Below are 16200 nucleotides of genomic sequence, written 5' to 3' on the forward strand. Positions count from 1 at the left end.
ATTGAGGTCAGGATTTACAACACATCACAAAGTGGAGGGCAATGATACAATACTGGGAACCCTGCCTTAGCCAAGTGGACACATATTATTAGGGGACACAAATGATCCAAGACAACATTCTAGTTCAAGATAGTTAGTAGCAGGCCAGCAGGGATTCTTTACTTAGCATAAAGACACCTATTAGAGTTTGAAATGCTAAATGGCATTTACGGTAATATTTTTGTGCTACTGTTCAAAAAAAAGAAAATAATTTATTTCCTACATTAGACTAATTGACAATGTCCATATATGAAAGCAACTCATTGAGTGCCTAATATCCACCTGTCACTTTAATTGGTGCTTCAGGGGAGAAAGGTGAGAAAAAATATATTACTTACCTCAAAGGAGCCCCAATATAGTTAAGAAGAGGTGTGGATAAATTAAAAAAAAAAAAATGAGCTTTACCTAAAACTGTATGACGTGTAGCTGATTACATTGTAAGTTACATCAAAATAAAATCTCATATTTCAAAAAATTCACCACGTATTTTCTTATGTCACCTGTACTATGATCAAATCTTCCTTTTTATGATTTTTAATCATTTTTGGCTATTATCTAAGGTGGGAGAAGCTATAGAAATGAGTTCAGTTGTCCTCTTGTCAAATGTTTGGTAGAACCTTAAATACCTACCTACTCTATTACAAGGTTTTAGTTGAAAGGCAGACAAATATCCAGGTGAATGATGCCTCCAGGTTGTAATCTTTCTTGGATTTTTGTTAATTAGAGAAAACATGATGATCAGGGTGGTTTCGTACTAACAAGGTTAAACCTCATAGTTTGTAATGATGAATTAATTTACTAAGTAAACATTATTTATTAAGAGTGCACTGTGTAACGGCATGCGTCCTAAACACTTGGGACACAACAATGAATTAAATAATAGAATCACAATTAAAGATTCAAATGTGTATATTAGAACAAAATAAATATTATATTAAATGTATTATAATATTTTGGATATTTTGGGAGTCACAGGAAAGTAAAAGCTCGGAGGATGAGGGATGGGCTGAGAAATGGCCAGAGGAGCCTTCGCTGAGGTGGCATTTGAGATAAAATTCTAACGGGTAATGTGGAAACTATGTTCTAGGTCAACGCAAAAAATATACCCAAAGACACAGAGACTGAAGTGGCCTGACAGGACTTCCGGTTCAGCTCTGACACATAAGGGCTTAGAAGTCATCACTCCCATCTTTATAAGGAGACTGACAAACTGAAAATAAATGAGTTTTCTTGGACTCATTAGATATCTAAGGTCTCAGGGCAAACGACCACCCCAAAATCCAGAGAGACTGCACTACATGTGAAGTGATATAGTGTTATATGCATCGACTTAAATCATATTGATAAATATATACTAAAGTCTGGGGCAGCCAGTGAAGTGTTTTAAAAGAAGTGTAATTGATATACTAAAAAAGGAGATAAAATGGAATCATATAAAATGCTCAATTAAAGTCCGAGAAGATAGAAAAAGAGAGGAGGAGGGGCAAAGAACAAAGGTAATTAATATATAGAAAACAGTTACATACATGGTAGGTATTAATGCAACAATATCAATAATCACTTTCAAAATGTAGGATCACCAATTAAATGACGGATATTGTCAAGTGGATTAAAAAAAAAAAAAAAAAAACAAGACCCACCTGTATGTTGTCTATAAGAAACACATCTTGAATATAAGGATTCAGATGGATTAAAAGTACAGGATTGGAGAAAAATATACCATACTAGCACTAACCAAAAGAAGCCTCAAGTAGTTATATTAATTTCAGACAAAGCAGACTTCGGAACAAGGGAAATTGTCAGGGATGAACAGGGGAATTACATAATGATAAAGGAATCAATTTGCAAGAATACAGAACAATCCTAAACATGTATGCACCTAACAAAACAGCATCAAAATACATGAAGCAAAAACTCATAGAACTTGAAGGAGAAATAGACAAATTCACTATTTTCATCAGAACTTTATATACCCCTTTGTCGGTAGTTGATAAATCAAGCAGGCAGAAAATCAGTGTGATGGTTGAGGTTATGTGTCAGCTTGGCTGGGCTATGACTCTCAGTGGTTTGACAGTTATGATGTAGTTTGGCAGTTATGTAATGATATAATTACCCTCCATTTTATGATCTCCCATAAGTAATACAATGTAATTACCTCCACGATGTGATCTGATGTGATCTGTCAATCAGTTGCAATGTGAGTTTCCTTGGTGGTGTAGCCTGCACCCAACACATGTGTATGCTCTGTCAAAGCTCACTCTTGGTCTGGATCATGCATCTGGCTCATCATCGTCGTATCTCCAGTTCCTGGGACTTGAACCAGTGGCCTGTCATATTGCCTGCAGATATTAGGTCTCATTGGCCTCTACAGTCCATGAGCCAGCAACTTACTGTCTGACCTGCTGATCTCGGATTTGTCAGCCCCTGCAGCTACATGAGTCAGGAGAAGCTTCCAGCCTGATGCCTGACTTGGGACTTGCTAGCCTCAACTACGTGAGCCATTTCCTTGAGATAAATCTCTCTCTCTTCAATGGTTTTGCTTCCCTAGAGAACCCAGCCTTAGACAATCAGTAAGCACATAGATGACTTGAACAGCACTGTCAATCAGCTTGATCTAATTGACATGTACAGAATACCCCTTCCAACCACAGAATATGCATTCTTTTCAAGCCCGTGTGGAACATTCCCCAAGATAGACCACTTCCTGGGCCATAAAGCACACAAGGTTAAAAGAATAGAAACCATATAAAATATGTTCTCATATCACAATGAAATTAAACTATAAATCAATAATAAATAGCTAGGAAAAAAAATTGGACATTAACACACCTCTAAATAGCTCGGGGTAAAAGACATCTCAAGAGAAGCTTAAGGAACACTTTCATCGTCAGGACACATGCATTGAACTCTAGCGTAAGTTACTGTGTGTAGAACTGGCAGATGAACAGGGTTCAGAATATAAATGGCCTTCCTGACGCTGAGCACTTTAGTCCTTATCCTGTAGGTGACGCCATGACATTGACGTCACTGAGAGGATATAAACATTTTGGAATAAGTTCTACCAGAAGTATAGACCAACTATAAAAAAAAAAAATTTTTTTTTTTTTTTTTTTTTTTTTTTTTTATAAGACCAACTATAGTATAGGCAAAATATTATAATCTGAACTAAGGTTGAGGCCACAAAGATGGAAAAGAGGAATGGCAAGTTATATCCAAGAGTTAAAATCAACAGAACCTGGCGCTTCACTGCAAGTGGTTGGTGAAGAAACGGAAGGTGACTCTCAGATATCCGTTTTGAGCAACCACATAAATGGTGGTGCTGTTTACTGAGAGAGGCAGTAAAAACATTTTTTAGGAATACATATAAATTAATTTCAATAATCTGACTAGCTGGTAATTATTTTATTCTCATAAGTTTTTAAAACCTTATTTTGAAATTCTCATTTCTGTTATTCGGCAAACTACTAGGGAAGAAAACTGTCATTTTTATAACAAACATATTTTTATTATTTTTTTAACAGCGCTATTGAGATATAGTCCATATACCATAAAGTGTGTCCGTTGAAAGTGTAAAATTCAAAGCCGTGTATTCACAGAGTTGTGAAACCATCATCCCTATCTAATTCCAGAACATTTTTATCACCCCAAGAAGAAACCCTCTACCCGTTAGCAGTTATTCCTTATTGTCCTTCCCTCTGCCTCTAGGCAACCACTCTTCTTTCTGTCTCTATGGGTCTGCCATTTGGTATAAATGGAATTATATGGCATTAGATATAGATACATATACACATTCAGATATATCAGTAGCCCTGGTGGCACAAAAGATAAAGCGTTTGGTTGCTGGCTGAAAGGGTAGAGGTTCAAACACACCCAGTGGCTCTGGGAAGAAAGACGTATATATGAAATATGGAATAATTCCATATGATGTAGTTTTAGATATGGCCTTATCTTTCCACTGACAACCACCTTATTGTGCTGCACTCTCTTCTCTATAAACGTTCCCTATGGCAAGTTCACACCCCTTGAAATTTTATTGAACACCTATCCTAAGAAAACAATACGCAATTCTGCAACACTGGCCTTGTTGTAGCAAAAACATTTTTGTTCCTGCTCTGAAGAATAACTACTTAACATGTAGCAATATGCAAGCCATTTCACTGTTTAATATCTTGTGTTTCTGCTCACGAACAAATAATGCTGAAAGTCTCTTCTTTTTGTAGAAATTCCAAAGTATGACCTTGTAGAGGGAGAGAGGAATCAAGTTCAAGTAGAACCCACAGTGATTCTCGAAATCTTAGAAGCCATGAACTATCAAGGACCTTTAAAACAAGCATTGATCGAGTTGTGCTGACTTCCTCAGTACTGTCTTACCCTTCAATAACACGTTAGTTCAACCATGTATACGAGACTAAGTGGGCGTACCAGCCCAGGGCAAGTACAAGAAGACAGGAGGGGAGAGGAAAGCTGGACGAATGGAAATCGGGAACCCGAGACTGAGAAAGGGAGAGTGTTCACACATCATGAGATTGGCAACCAATGTCACAAAACAGCATGTGTATTGTTTAATGAGAAACTAATTTGCTCTGTAAACTTTCACCCAAAGCACGCGCACACACACACCCATACAAACAAACCTTGAAACTGATACAAATAACTTTTGCCTGTGGATCACAGGTGATTTTAGCCTTCTTTACTCTGACTTTTAAGTCACATAATAGTATGACCAGAAAAATAATTCTGAAGTCTACCTAGAAAGATCATATGCTAGAAAACAAACACCACTAGACCAGGAATTAGTAATACTATTATACCTACTTTGACTCTTCTTATCTTGGGCAAGTTATTTAACCTATCTGAATTTCAGTGCCCTTATGTGAAAAATAAACACATTTGCTGAATAAATACAAAGTCACTATTTGCTCTAAATAATAGGATTCCATCTATGCTGTTATTTCTGCATATTCAAGGAATTCTAAATAAAAGCATGCATTGACTAAAAAACAAATTTCTTCTCTTTTTAAGGAACATTTTCTGTAAGAGTCAGGGTGCTAGGTTTTTATTTTAGATGACTCTTTCTGAACTGGAAAGTGGGAGGAATGGCCAACAGGAAAAAAAAATTTCAGAGAAATACAAATTTATACCATGCATCAGTACGTTTGACTATTATTATTATTTTATCTGGGTTTTTAATGGCAAAAGCTTTCCAATTTACTTAATTGGGCAACAAATAAGGCTGTAACTGAGAAATTTGAAAAGATAAGCACAGGCTATAATATGCTCACTCCTGATACAGACTAGAATCTTTTCATCTGTAGAAGCTGCTGGAAAGCTGAAAGATGCCAATTAAGAAATCGTTTCAATCTAAGCGCAGCACAGCGCATTAAAATGCTAGGCACTTGGCATCAAATGAGAGCGTTGGTGAATGAGAAAGACATGGAAGAGCTAAAGATAGGAACTAAGTTTATTAAAATAAGGACTCTTCCCTACGAATGTAAGCAGTGAACCATGCAGGGTTCTATGAAGCAAAATGGCGACAGGATGGAAAGTGGTTTAAGCCAAAGCATAACAACCTCGTGTCTCATAAAACAAAAACAAAAACCCATTGCTGTCGAGTCGATTCTGACTCACAGAGACCTGAAAGGACAGAGTAGAACTGCCCCACAGGGTTTCCAAAGAGCACCTGGTGGATTCAAATCGTCGATCTTTTGGTTAGAAGCTGTAGCTCTTAACAGCTACGCCACCAGGGTTTCCGTGTCCCATAAAGCTGGGCATTTTGTAAATGCTAGTCACCAACAATACGTCGTATCAAGTCAGAGAAGAGCATTAGATTAATTCAAACCCTTGGCATTGGGCCCTCATAACTGAATATCTCACTTATCCATATGCCAATTAAGTAGCTTTAACTGCCTCTCTGGGTATCATCCATACTTTAGCAACGATAACAAGAACAGCAGAGTAAGGCAGATTCCTATGCCTAGGAATAAATACACACACATTCAGTGCGTAGCAGGTAACACTAAGGAAAGGTGTAATCTTAGTTCCCGATGTGGGCCCACCGTTGATGTTGATTTATGTAAGTTTTCTTGTGGTCAGAGATATACAAAAAGTGCCCAGAGGGTCTGCTCCTTTAGAGTAGCAGTCATCTTTCATCCTCCCTCGCATTTTCATCACTGTCATGGATTGAATTATGTCCCGCCAAAAATGTGTGTATAAATTGGGCTGGGCCATGATTCCCAGTGTTGTGTAATTTTCCTCTATGTTGTAAATCCTGCCTCTGTGATGTTAATGAGGGAGGATGTGCGGCAGTTGTGTTAGTGAGGCAAGACACAAGCTACTAGATTGGATTGTGTCTTCAGGCAATCTCTGAGACATAAAAGAGAGAAGCAAGCAGAGAGATGGGGGAACTCATACCATCAAGAAAGCAGTGCCAGGAGCAGAGTGCTTCTTTTGTACTCAGGGACCCTGCTCGGAGAAGCTCCTAGGTCAGGGAAAAATTGAAGAGAGGCCCAGAGAGAGAGCGAGAACCTTCCCCTGGAGCTGACGCCCTGAATTTGGACTTTTAGGCTACTTTACTGTGAAGAAATAAATTTCTCTTTGTTAAAGCCGTCCACTTGTGGTGTTTCTGTTATGGCAGCACCAGAAAACCAAGACAATAACCTAGCACAGCAAAGAGTGGTCCGGGTATTAAGGCTGCTTCAGAGTCAGAACCGGGTGAGTCCTGTGACAGAATGATGCTTCTGTAGAAAGAGGCCACCACCTCATGAATGTGTTCGTACAACCCCAAAACATACCTGTCTGTGTGAAAAGCTCAGAGAATATCAGTGAGGTTTCAGAATTAGTCTTTTCACCATTTTTTTCCCCTTGGAGACTGATGTAAATATATTCTCTGAAATAATTTTTGTCAGCTGGGAGCAGTTTTTCCCTGCAGAGGACATTCGGCAATGTTTGAAGACACTCAGGATTGTCACAACTGCAGGGGTGGGCACCACTGGCACCTAGTGGCTTAGGCCAAGGGTGCTGCCAATCATCCTGCCATGTACAGGGCAGCCCCCACCACAAGGAATTATCCAGCCCAAAGTGTCAGTAATGCCAAGGTCGATAAACCCTGCTCTAGAAGCATCTGCTGTATATAAAAAAGTAATAGGCAAGCAGAAGGGTCCAGGGATATTATTTTTTGTAAGGTTATACCCTTACCAGAAGTATGAGCAGCCTTCAGACTGCCTGATTATACCTGAGAAGGAGTTAAATTCAAGAGGAAATAAAAGCACAAGTCTTCAACAATAAACAGAATAGAAACAAATGACCTGTAAGTCTCCCTCACAATCTTGATTACCTAGACCCCAGGCACGACGGTAGTACTTTATACTACTAATATGAAGATAGATTCTTCTCGAAACTTCTCCTATAACAAACTGGATACTGGTTGGGATTGCTGAGCATGAAAATCAGAAGTACCATCTTGCCCCTGAAATGTCTGATTATCATTTTTCAAACTTTTTTTTGTATGAAGTTTATGGAAGGTGTACTGTCCTGCAAGGAGAGGACAGATAACTCTTCAAGTCTTTCTCTCAGTATCAAGTTCTCATTTGATTTAGTGTTCTCTTTTGTTTTTCTCTAGCCTCCCACTGATGGATTCTTGAAACATGACTAATGAAAATATGTTTGTTTGGTTTCAATGAATAAAACTTATTAGTAAAAAAAAAAATTTTTTCTTAACCGAAATAGATGTTATTCTCTCCATGGATGTTGTGAAACTCTTCAAAACCAAATACTACATTTACTTTAGTTTTAAACATATACTCACCTTCTATGATTCAGAACATCAATGCGCTTATAAAAATCGACGCTGGCTAAGTGGCACACCTCCAAAAAGACAGATATATACTTGAGTCTAGTATGCCTCACATACCAAGTCTTTGTTCTCAAGTGGTCTCACTCGCTCAGTTAGCTAGTTCTTAGGGCTCTTTTCATGCCCTCTGTATTAGTTTCCTAGGTCTGCCATAACAAAGTACCACAAATGGGTGTCTCACAAGGACAGAAATGTACTGTCTCAGGGTTCTGGAGGCTAGTAGTCTAAATTCAGGATGCCAGCAGGGCCATATTCCCTCTGGAGGCTATAGGGGAAGATCTCTCTCAGCTTTTGGCAGCTACAAGTATTCTGTGGCTGGTAGATACATCTTCACATGGTGAGATTCTGGCTAGTTCTCTGTGTCTGTTCTTTTCTTTTATTAGAGCATCACTCAGATTGGATTAGGACCCACCCTACTAAACTTAACAAACAGCATCTTCGAAGACCTTATTTACAAAAAAAAAAAAAAAAATTTACAAGCAGGTTCATATTCACAGATACTAGGGGTTGAGGCTTCAACATCTTTTTTTGAGGCACAATCCAATCCATAACCTCTTGTTGTACCAACTGGGCATCAGCGATACAAGAATGGAAGAAGAAGCATGTGTCACTTGCCGGGAGTTTGGTCAGGCACAAATAAAGAGTGCTGTAGCAAAGTCTTAGATAACTTTGGGTTATGAAGGTGAGATAGAAATGTTTGTTGTGTCTTCCCACTATGGCTGAAGAAGCATAAGTTTTTTTTTTCTTTCTGTGAACCCTAGCTCCAGGAATAGTGCAGAAATACAGTGACCACAGAACAGCATTCAGCAATTTCTCGTCAATTAGCGGCATCCACAGAGTTCATGCCAGAGTGAAAAATGCCTATAACACATGGTTTTCACTTGGATTCTAATCAACAGTGCAAAAGCTTGACACACGGCCCTCTTTAGGGTCCTCCGCAGTGTACGGATCAGCAAATTCTGTACAACATCTTTGGGCAACATCCCTTCCCTAACAGGTGATCCCCGGCTGCCAGCACCGTTTCAATCCCAGTCAGCATTTCCACAGTCCAGAGCTATGCTCTCCACAGGCAGGACCAAGTAGAGGAGCTTTCCTGGACCACCTCATGCCAGCAAGCTCAGGAGAGTACAAACCATGCCTATGCCCTTTGAGAAAATAGATCTTTTCTCTAGACAGAAAATTTAACTTGGGCTTTTCAGAAAGAGGCAAGGCACATCAGAAAATTCCTTCTGTTGCACTCTGTAAAAAAGGCTCCAGAGTGCACATATTAGGATATACAACACAACAAGGGATGTTGCAGGAAATAGAAACTGTGAACACTATAATTGAGATAGATAGGGGCTCACCTTTCCCCAGCCATCAACACCTTACTTTCCGCAGGTGTTTTCTGGCTAAAGAGGAAGTCCTTTTGTGGCCCACTCAGAGGCTCATGACAGAAAGACAGGAACCATCCTGGCACCAGCCTTGTCCTAAACTTTCCCTTTCAAGAAACTTCCACAGACATCCATTCAACTTCCTAAATGCATTTCACATTCCCTATTTTCTTCCATCTATTACTGCGTTAGCGGTCAGAGGCCTCTCATGTCTTCTCTTAACCTCCCTGATTCATTATCTGCCCAGCAGCAAGCATAGCCATCTAGACGATTAAATGCTTAAACTATTAGAAAAGTAAAGAGAATAAAATATAATATTTATAGATCTATTACCTGTTTTATATGTGCTTCAGATAGACAAATAGGTAGACAGTAAGAGATAGATGATAGATAGATGATAGACATAAGATAGATAGATGATAGATAGATAGGCAGACAGATAGATGGGTGGATAGATAGATGGGTGGATAGATGGATGGGTGGATTGGTGTGTGGGGGCTGGGTGGCTGGTTAGATGGATGGATGGATGGACAGATGGACGGACGGACGGAAGGATGGACGGACGGACAGACAGGTGGGTGAACGGGTGGGTGGATGGATGGGTGGATGGGTGGGTGGTTGGGTGGGTGGTTGGGTGGGTGGTTGGGTGGATGCGTGGATGGATGCATGGATGGATGGGTAGATATGATCATTGTGAAACATTTCAGTCATACGAAATCATAAAAATTATATAATAAACATCATGTAACAGACTCTCATCTTAAGAAATAAAATCTTTCAGACAGTTGTAGCCCCTATACATTTCTCCCCAGTTCTCTCCCCCACCTCACCAGAAGAAACGTTGTGTTTACTCTGGTATTTATCATTTCCATGCAAGTTGTATATGTATGCATAACACTATGTAGAAGGTTGCTCCTGTCTTCAAACTTCACACACATGGTGTAATTTGAACATCATTGGGAAACTTGATGTTTCTGCTCGGTGTTATTTTTTTAAGGTATAGCTGTGTACCTCTGGTTCATTCATCTTAACTATGTGTAGTGTTCCATTGTGAAGTCATAACACGCATCTCTCATTACTGGACGTTTAGGTCATTTTCAGTCTTTGATGTGCTAAGCAATATTGTTATGAACATTCTGTTTCTCATCCTGTGGTGTCAAAACTTTCTCTAGGGTGTACAGTGGGAAGCGTATGGCCATAAACAACATTGCTCGATTGTGCTGAATCCCATCCCAAAGCCATTGTGTTGATAAACATCATCACCAGCATAGCCGAGAGTTCTCATCCTTCTACATCCTCATCAACTCACTGCGTTGTCAAATTGGTTTCTAATCTTGCAATTTTGATGGATGGTAAATGGAATTCCACTTTATATGTATTTTTTAAATAATCAGCAAGATTGAGAATATTTTCATTTGCATAGGCTAGTTTTCCTTTTCTGTTGGATTTTCTTCTCCTGTGTTCATTTATTGTTAGGTTTTTTTCTTTTTCTTACTCATTTGTAGGATCATTTATTCATTCTAGATCTTAGTTCTTTGTCACGTGTATGTATTTCAGATCTTTTAGCCTATGACTCGTATTTTAATTGTGTTCCTAACGTCTCCTAATGATCGAAAAACTTTAATATTAATATAGTCAATTTATCATTATTTTCCTTTAATATGTACACTGTTTTGTAACAATCATTTTCTAGTCCAAGGTCATAAAAGTATTTTCTCATAATTTTTATTAAAAAGGTCAAAGGTCTGCCTTTCCTGTTTAAATTTTTCATCCATTCTTTTTTTTCTTTTCTTTTAAATGGAGAGTGAGGTGGGGGTCCAATAGTTTTTCAGGTGGATAACTCATTTTCAGAACATTTATACACTTGGCTATCCTTTCCCAATAATTCTAATGAGATCTCTATCATATATTACATTTCCACATGTGTATTCCCGGTTCTTTAAAATGTTCCATTTTTCTATTTGTCTAACCTTAGGCAACTACTGTAATATATAATCATAATTATTATGCTCTTAAGTAAGTTTGCTATTCCATCTGCTAAGGGCTTTTCTTTTTTTAACCCATGAATTAGTGTTGAATTATATCAATTTTTCTCTGCATCTACTGAGTTGATAATATAGATTTTCTTGTTTGATCTATTGATGATGTATTACTTTAGTAGCTGTTCTAATTTTGAAGCATTCTTGTTTTCCTGGAATGAACTGTACTTGGCCAAGATGTATCTTTTTTGTGCACTGCTATGTGCACTAATATTTTTGGAGATTTTTGGCATCCAAATTCGTAAGTGAGATTCTTCTGGAATTTTCTTTCTTAAACTTTATTGGCTGCTTTTACTGTCGGTATTATACTAGACGGAAACCCTGGTGGCGCGGTGGTTCAGTGCTAGGGCTGCTAACCAAAAGGTTGGCAGTTCGAATCCACCAGGTTCTCTTTGGAAACTCCATGGGGCAATTCTACTCTGTCGTATAGGGTCGCTATGAGTCGGAATTGACTCCACAGCAATGGGTTTTTATATATATATTATTATTATTATACTAGACTCATTAGAACAGATTTGCTGTTTTTCCTCTTCTACTACCTGTAGGAAAATTCACACAAACGTTGTTGCTTTTGTTAGGCTCATTCAGCATTATTTGCCTTTTTATGTTCTGGAGTTTAGGCAGTAAGATCATCAGGGGAGCCTCACCACAGCCCTCGGTTCCAAGCAATGAGTCTGACTTTGGTTTCAAACCAGTTCACTCCACTGAGTCTCCATTACCCTGCTGCTATCATTGGTTGCCATCGAGTCATGGAGTACCTATTCATGGCGACCCCATGGGTGCAGAGTAGAACTGCTCCATAGAGTTTTCAAGGTTGTAAACTTTCAGAAGCAGATCACCCAGCCTGTCTTCTGAGGTGCCTCTGGTTGTGTTCAAACTGCCAACTTTTTGTTTAGTAGTCATGCTGAACCATTAACATCACCAGGAACTCCCTCCATTACCCTACAAGAGCCAGTTCCTTGGCACGGCTGGCAGCGCCCTGCTTCAGTTACCAGCAAGCCCATGACTTTAGTTTCATCCACCATTTTGTGTTTCTGTTCTGCCTTTGTAGAACATTTCTGCAAAATATTTCCACACAAATATCTAGCTTGTTCTAAAGGCCAGCCTGGTGACGCAGTGGTGAAGAGTTTGGCTGCTAATCAAAATGTCAGCAGTTTGAATCCACCAGACCTTCCTTAGAAACCCTATGGGGCAGTTCTATTCTGTCCTATAGGGTTGCAATGAGTTGGAATCAACTTGATGACAATGGGCTTGGTTTGGGATTTGGAGGTCAGCTATATGTTTCAGGTTTGTTATTATTGTTTTTATACTTTATTTATCATTACTGTTTGTTTGGATTGAAGGATTACATAGAAATTCGTGTGGTTTAGATCAAAAGTCCAAAAACACCCTTTGAAAATGCATTCCAGCATAGCCTGCAAGGTTTAGCTCTTGCCTATGTCTTCATCCAATCTCCTATCTTTTTCCCACTTATTCGATATGTTTTATTCAAATAGGACAGTATTTGGTTCCTAAATTAGAAGTCTTTCCAGTCTCTGGATATTTGAGGCTGAAATCCTTCATGACCCACACATACACTCATGTCTATCAACACACCATATCATTTTGTTAAACACCACTCAACTGCAGGCTTAATTTATATACCAGTTCCTCAGAGAAGCTTTCCTTCTCCACCCTACTCCCACTTAGTTGGGCTTCCCATTACATGTTCTCTTAGCCTCATATCTTTTCCTCAACAGAATTTATTACAATTGTAATTACAATTGTAATTTAAGAATTTAAGAGTTATTTGGCCTTTTCCTGCAGGAGCCACTGGGTTGAGAGAAACGTGGTCTTCTCTCTGTACCATGGTGTGCGCTTGTCCACTGATAGCAGTGTTCTCTGAAAAGGGAGAATCGTCTGGCAAAAATGTTACTTTGCCTGCTGTGTTCAAGGCTCCCATTCGACCAGATATCATTAACTTTGTCCATGCCAACTTGCTCAAAAACAACAGGCAGCCCTATGCTGTCAGTGAAGTGGCAGGTCATCAGACCAGTGCCGAGCCTTGGGGTACTGGCAGAGCTGTGGCTCGAATTCCCAGAGTTAGAGGTGGTGGGACTCACCTCTCTGGCCAAGGCGCTTTTGGAAATATGTGTTGTAGAGGCCTCATGTTTGCACCAACCAAAACCTGGTGCCATTGGCACCGTCGAGTGAACACCACTCAGAAGCTCTATGCCATCTGCTCTGCCCTGGCTTCCTCAGCCTTGCCAGCACTGGTCATGTCTAAAGGTCACTGCATTGAGGAAACCCCTGAACTTCCTTTGGTGGTCAAAGATAAAGTTGAAAGCTACAAGAAGACCAAGGAGGCTGTTTTGCTTCCTAAGAAACTTAAGGCTTGGAATGATATCAGAAAGGTCTGTGCCTCCCAGTGAATGAGAGCTGGCAAGGGCAAAACGAGAAACCGACATAGTGTCCAGTGCAGGGGACTGTGCATTATCTATAATGAGGACAATGGTGTCATCAAGACCTTCAGAAACATCCCTGGAATTACTCTGCTTAATGTAAGCAAACTGAACGTTTTGAAACTTGCTCCTGGTGGGCATGTGGGACGTTTCTGCATTTGGACTGAAAGTGCTTTTCACAGGTTAGACGAGCTGTATGGCACTTGGTGTAAAGCTGCCTCCCTCAGGAGTAACTACAACCTTCCCATGCACAAGACAATCAATACAGACCTTAGCAGATTCTTGAAAAGCCCCGAGATCCAAAGAGCCCTCCGAGTTCCACGCAAGAAGATTCATCGCAGAGTGCTGAAGAAGAACCCACTGAAAAACCTGAGAATCAAGTTGAAGCTAAACTCATACGCAAAGACCATGTGCTGAAACACCATCCTTCTCCAGGCCAGGAATCACAAACTCAGGGTGCATAAAGCAGCAGCAGCAGCACTGCTGGCCAGATCAGATGAGAAGGGGGCTCCGGGCAAGAAGCCTGTGGGAGGAAAGGAAGCTGTTGCCGTGAAGAAACCTAAGAAGCTGTGCTGGGAAAGAAGTCTGCAGCTACCAAGAAACCAGGAGCTGAGAAGAAGAAGCCCGCAGAAAAGAAACCTACCACACAAGAAAAGAAGCCTGCTCCATAAACTATTAAATTTGTTTATTCTATACAAAAAAAAAAAAAAGAATTATTTGGTTAACTTTTTTATTAATGTCTACTATCAGAACTGAGCAAAAAATCCAGTGAGAGTAGGGACTGCATCCGTATTGTCCATCATCTCTCCAGCGCCAAGCACAGTATCTAAACACACAATGAGAACACAGTGAGACTTTATTAAATCAGTGAGCGACTTAGATCTATTTCCATTCAAAAGTTTCATTATCAAACGTAGAGTCAGTTGTTCAGATTATATTGATTATATTATATTGGTCAGGCTAAAACGGAATTGGGATAAAAAAAGAATCATATAGAAATGAAGTCATGCTGATAGTACAGAATAATACAAACTATGTATCATCATTTTCAGGCAAATTACAGAAGTTTATTTAATAACTTATTCTTCTATGACACTACAATTAAATCACAGCGATTCTGAGCCATCGTGTATAATTCTCATCAGACAATATGAAGTAGAGGTAGGTTGTCTGCTGTTATTAAGAATAGGCAAAATATTAAAGATTTTCAAGATTAAAAATGAATTTTAACAGGCTCATGGTTAACCAAAAAACAAACCCATCACCATCGAGTCAATTCCAAATTGTAATAACCCTACACAACAGAGTAGAACTGCCCCGTAGGTTTCCAAGGAGCACCTGGTGGATTCAAACTGCCAACCTTTTAGTTTGCAGCTGAACACTTAACCACTATGCCCCCAGAGTTTCCAGTTCATGGTTAGACATATAAAAGAGCTCTCATTCACCTATATTACAACATGCATTCTTAAGTGGGAAGAGAAAGGGATGGAAATATAGCTTGAAAATGGTGAATTTGCCTAAGCTTGGGCAAGCAGATATGACCCTATGAATATGTTAGGAATTGATATTCTAGATCGAGAGTCAGAAAATCACAGCTGGTGGGCCAAATCTGGTCTTAGTCTACTTTGTCCCAAATGATCCTATAAAATATCACCTGAATAAGAGGTAATGTTTCTAAGAATCGTAACTTCATTTACCCCTGTCTAGTGAAAGGACTGGAAATATGGCTGTGATGGCAGACAGATTATATGAGAAGGGCAACTAGAGAGTCTCTGCCAAACATCTAGGACTCGTGTGGCACAAGGCTACATACCCTCAAGTATTATTAAAGTTATTAATGTGTGGTAGTAACAGTACTTTATGTCTAGAGCTCAGTTTATAGTCTTAAAACAGTCTCCTTACTTCGCCCCCAAGATACTCACACTAATCCTATAAATGGTTAAAATAGACTCACAAGTCAAAACAAAAGAGTCTGGCTCCAAACCCGTTTTTTTTCCAACATCCATCCAGGTGTTCTTTTCTACAGAAGAATGCTTCCAATTATTGCTCTCATAGAGATTCAGTACACTCTTTAGTACATTCTCTCTGGTCTGTAGATAGAGGTATTTCATTTCCTGTACAACTCAGCTATCAGTAGTTTACTTTTTTTAATCAAGCACATTTCTGATCTCTTTTTTGGTTGTCTAGACTTCTTATTTATTTGGACTCTCCAAACTGTGATACATATTAAAGACAATTTTGAACAGTGATGTGGCTTTTTTTTTTTCCCTCAAAGTTGGAGATAGAGGCTTAAACAAACTGAACTCGACAGATACTTGAAATTTAAGTAGTGAACCAGATTTTAAACTTTTCAGAAACTATTACCTTGGTTGCATTTACATCACAGACAATTACTTTGGCTGAAACAAATATTCTTTGATGGCCACCAAGCATAAAGCAGAGTAATTTTGATTTGGTGG

The 16200-nt window shown here is 39.2% G+C and overlaps 1 pseudogene; it reads left to right on the top strand.

Moving 5' to 3' along the window:
- The first annotated feature begins 13147 nt into the window (after window positions 1–13147).
- On the top strand, window positions 13148–14609 carry LOC100671206 (large ribosomal subunit protein uL4-like; annotated as a pseudogene).
- The last annotated feature ends 1591 nt before the right edge of the window (window positions 14610–16200 follow it).

Source organism: Loxodonta africana, chromosome 26 (assembly GCF_030014295.1).
Source record: "Loxodonta africana isolate mLoxAfr1 chromosome 26, mLoxAfr1.hap2, whole genome shotgun sequence".
In the NCBI taxonomy this organism is placed as follows: domain Eukaryota; kingdom Metazoa; phylum Chordata; class Mammalia; order Proboscidea; family Elephantidae; genus Loxodonta; species Loxodonta africana.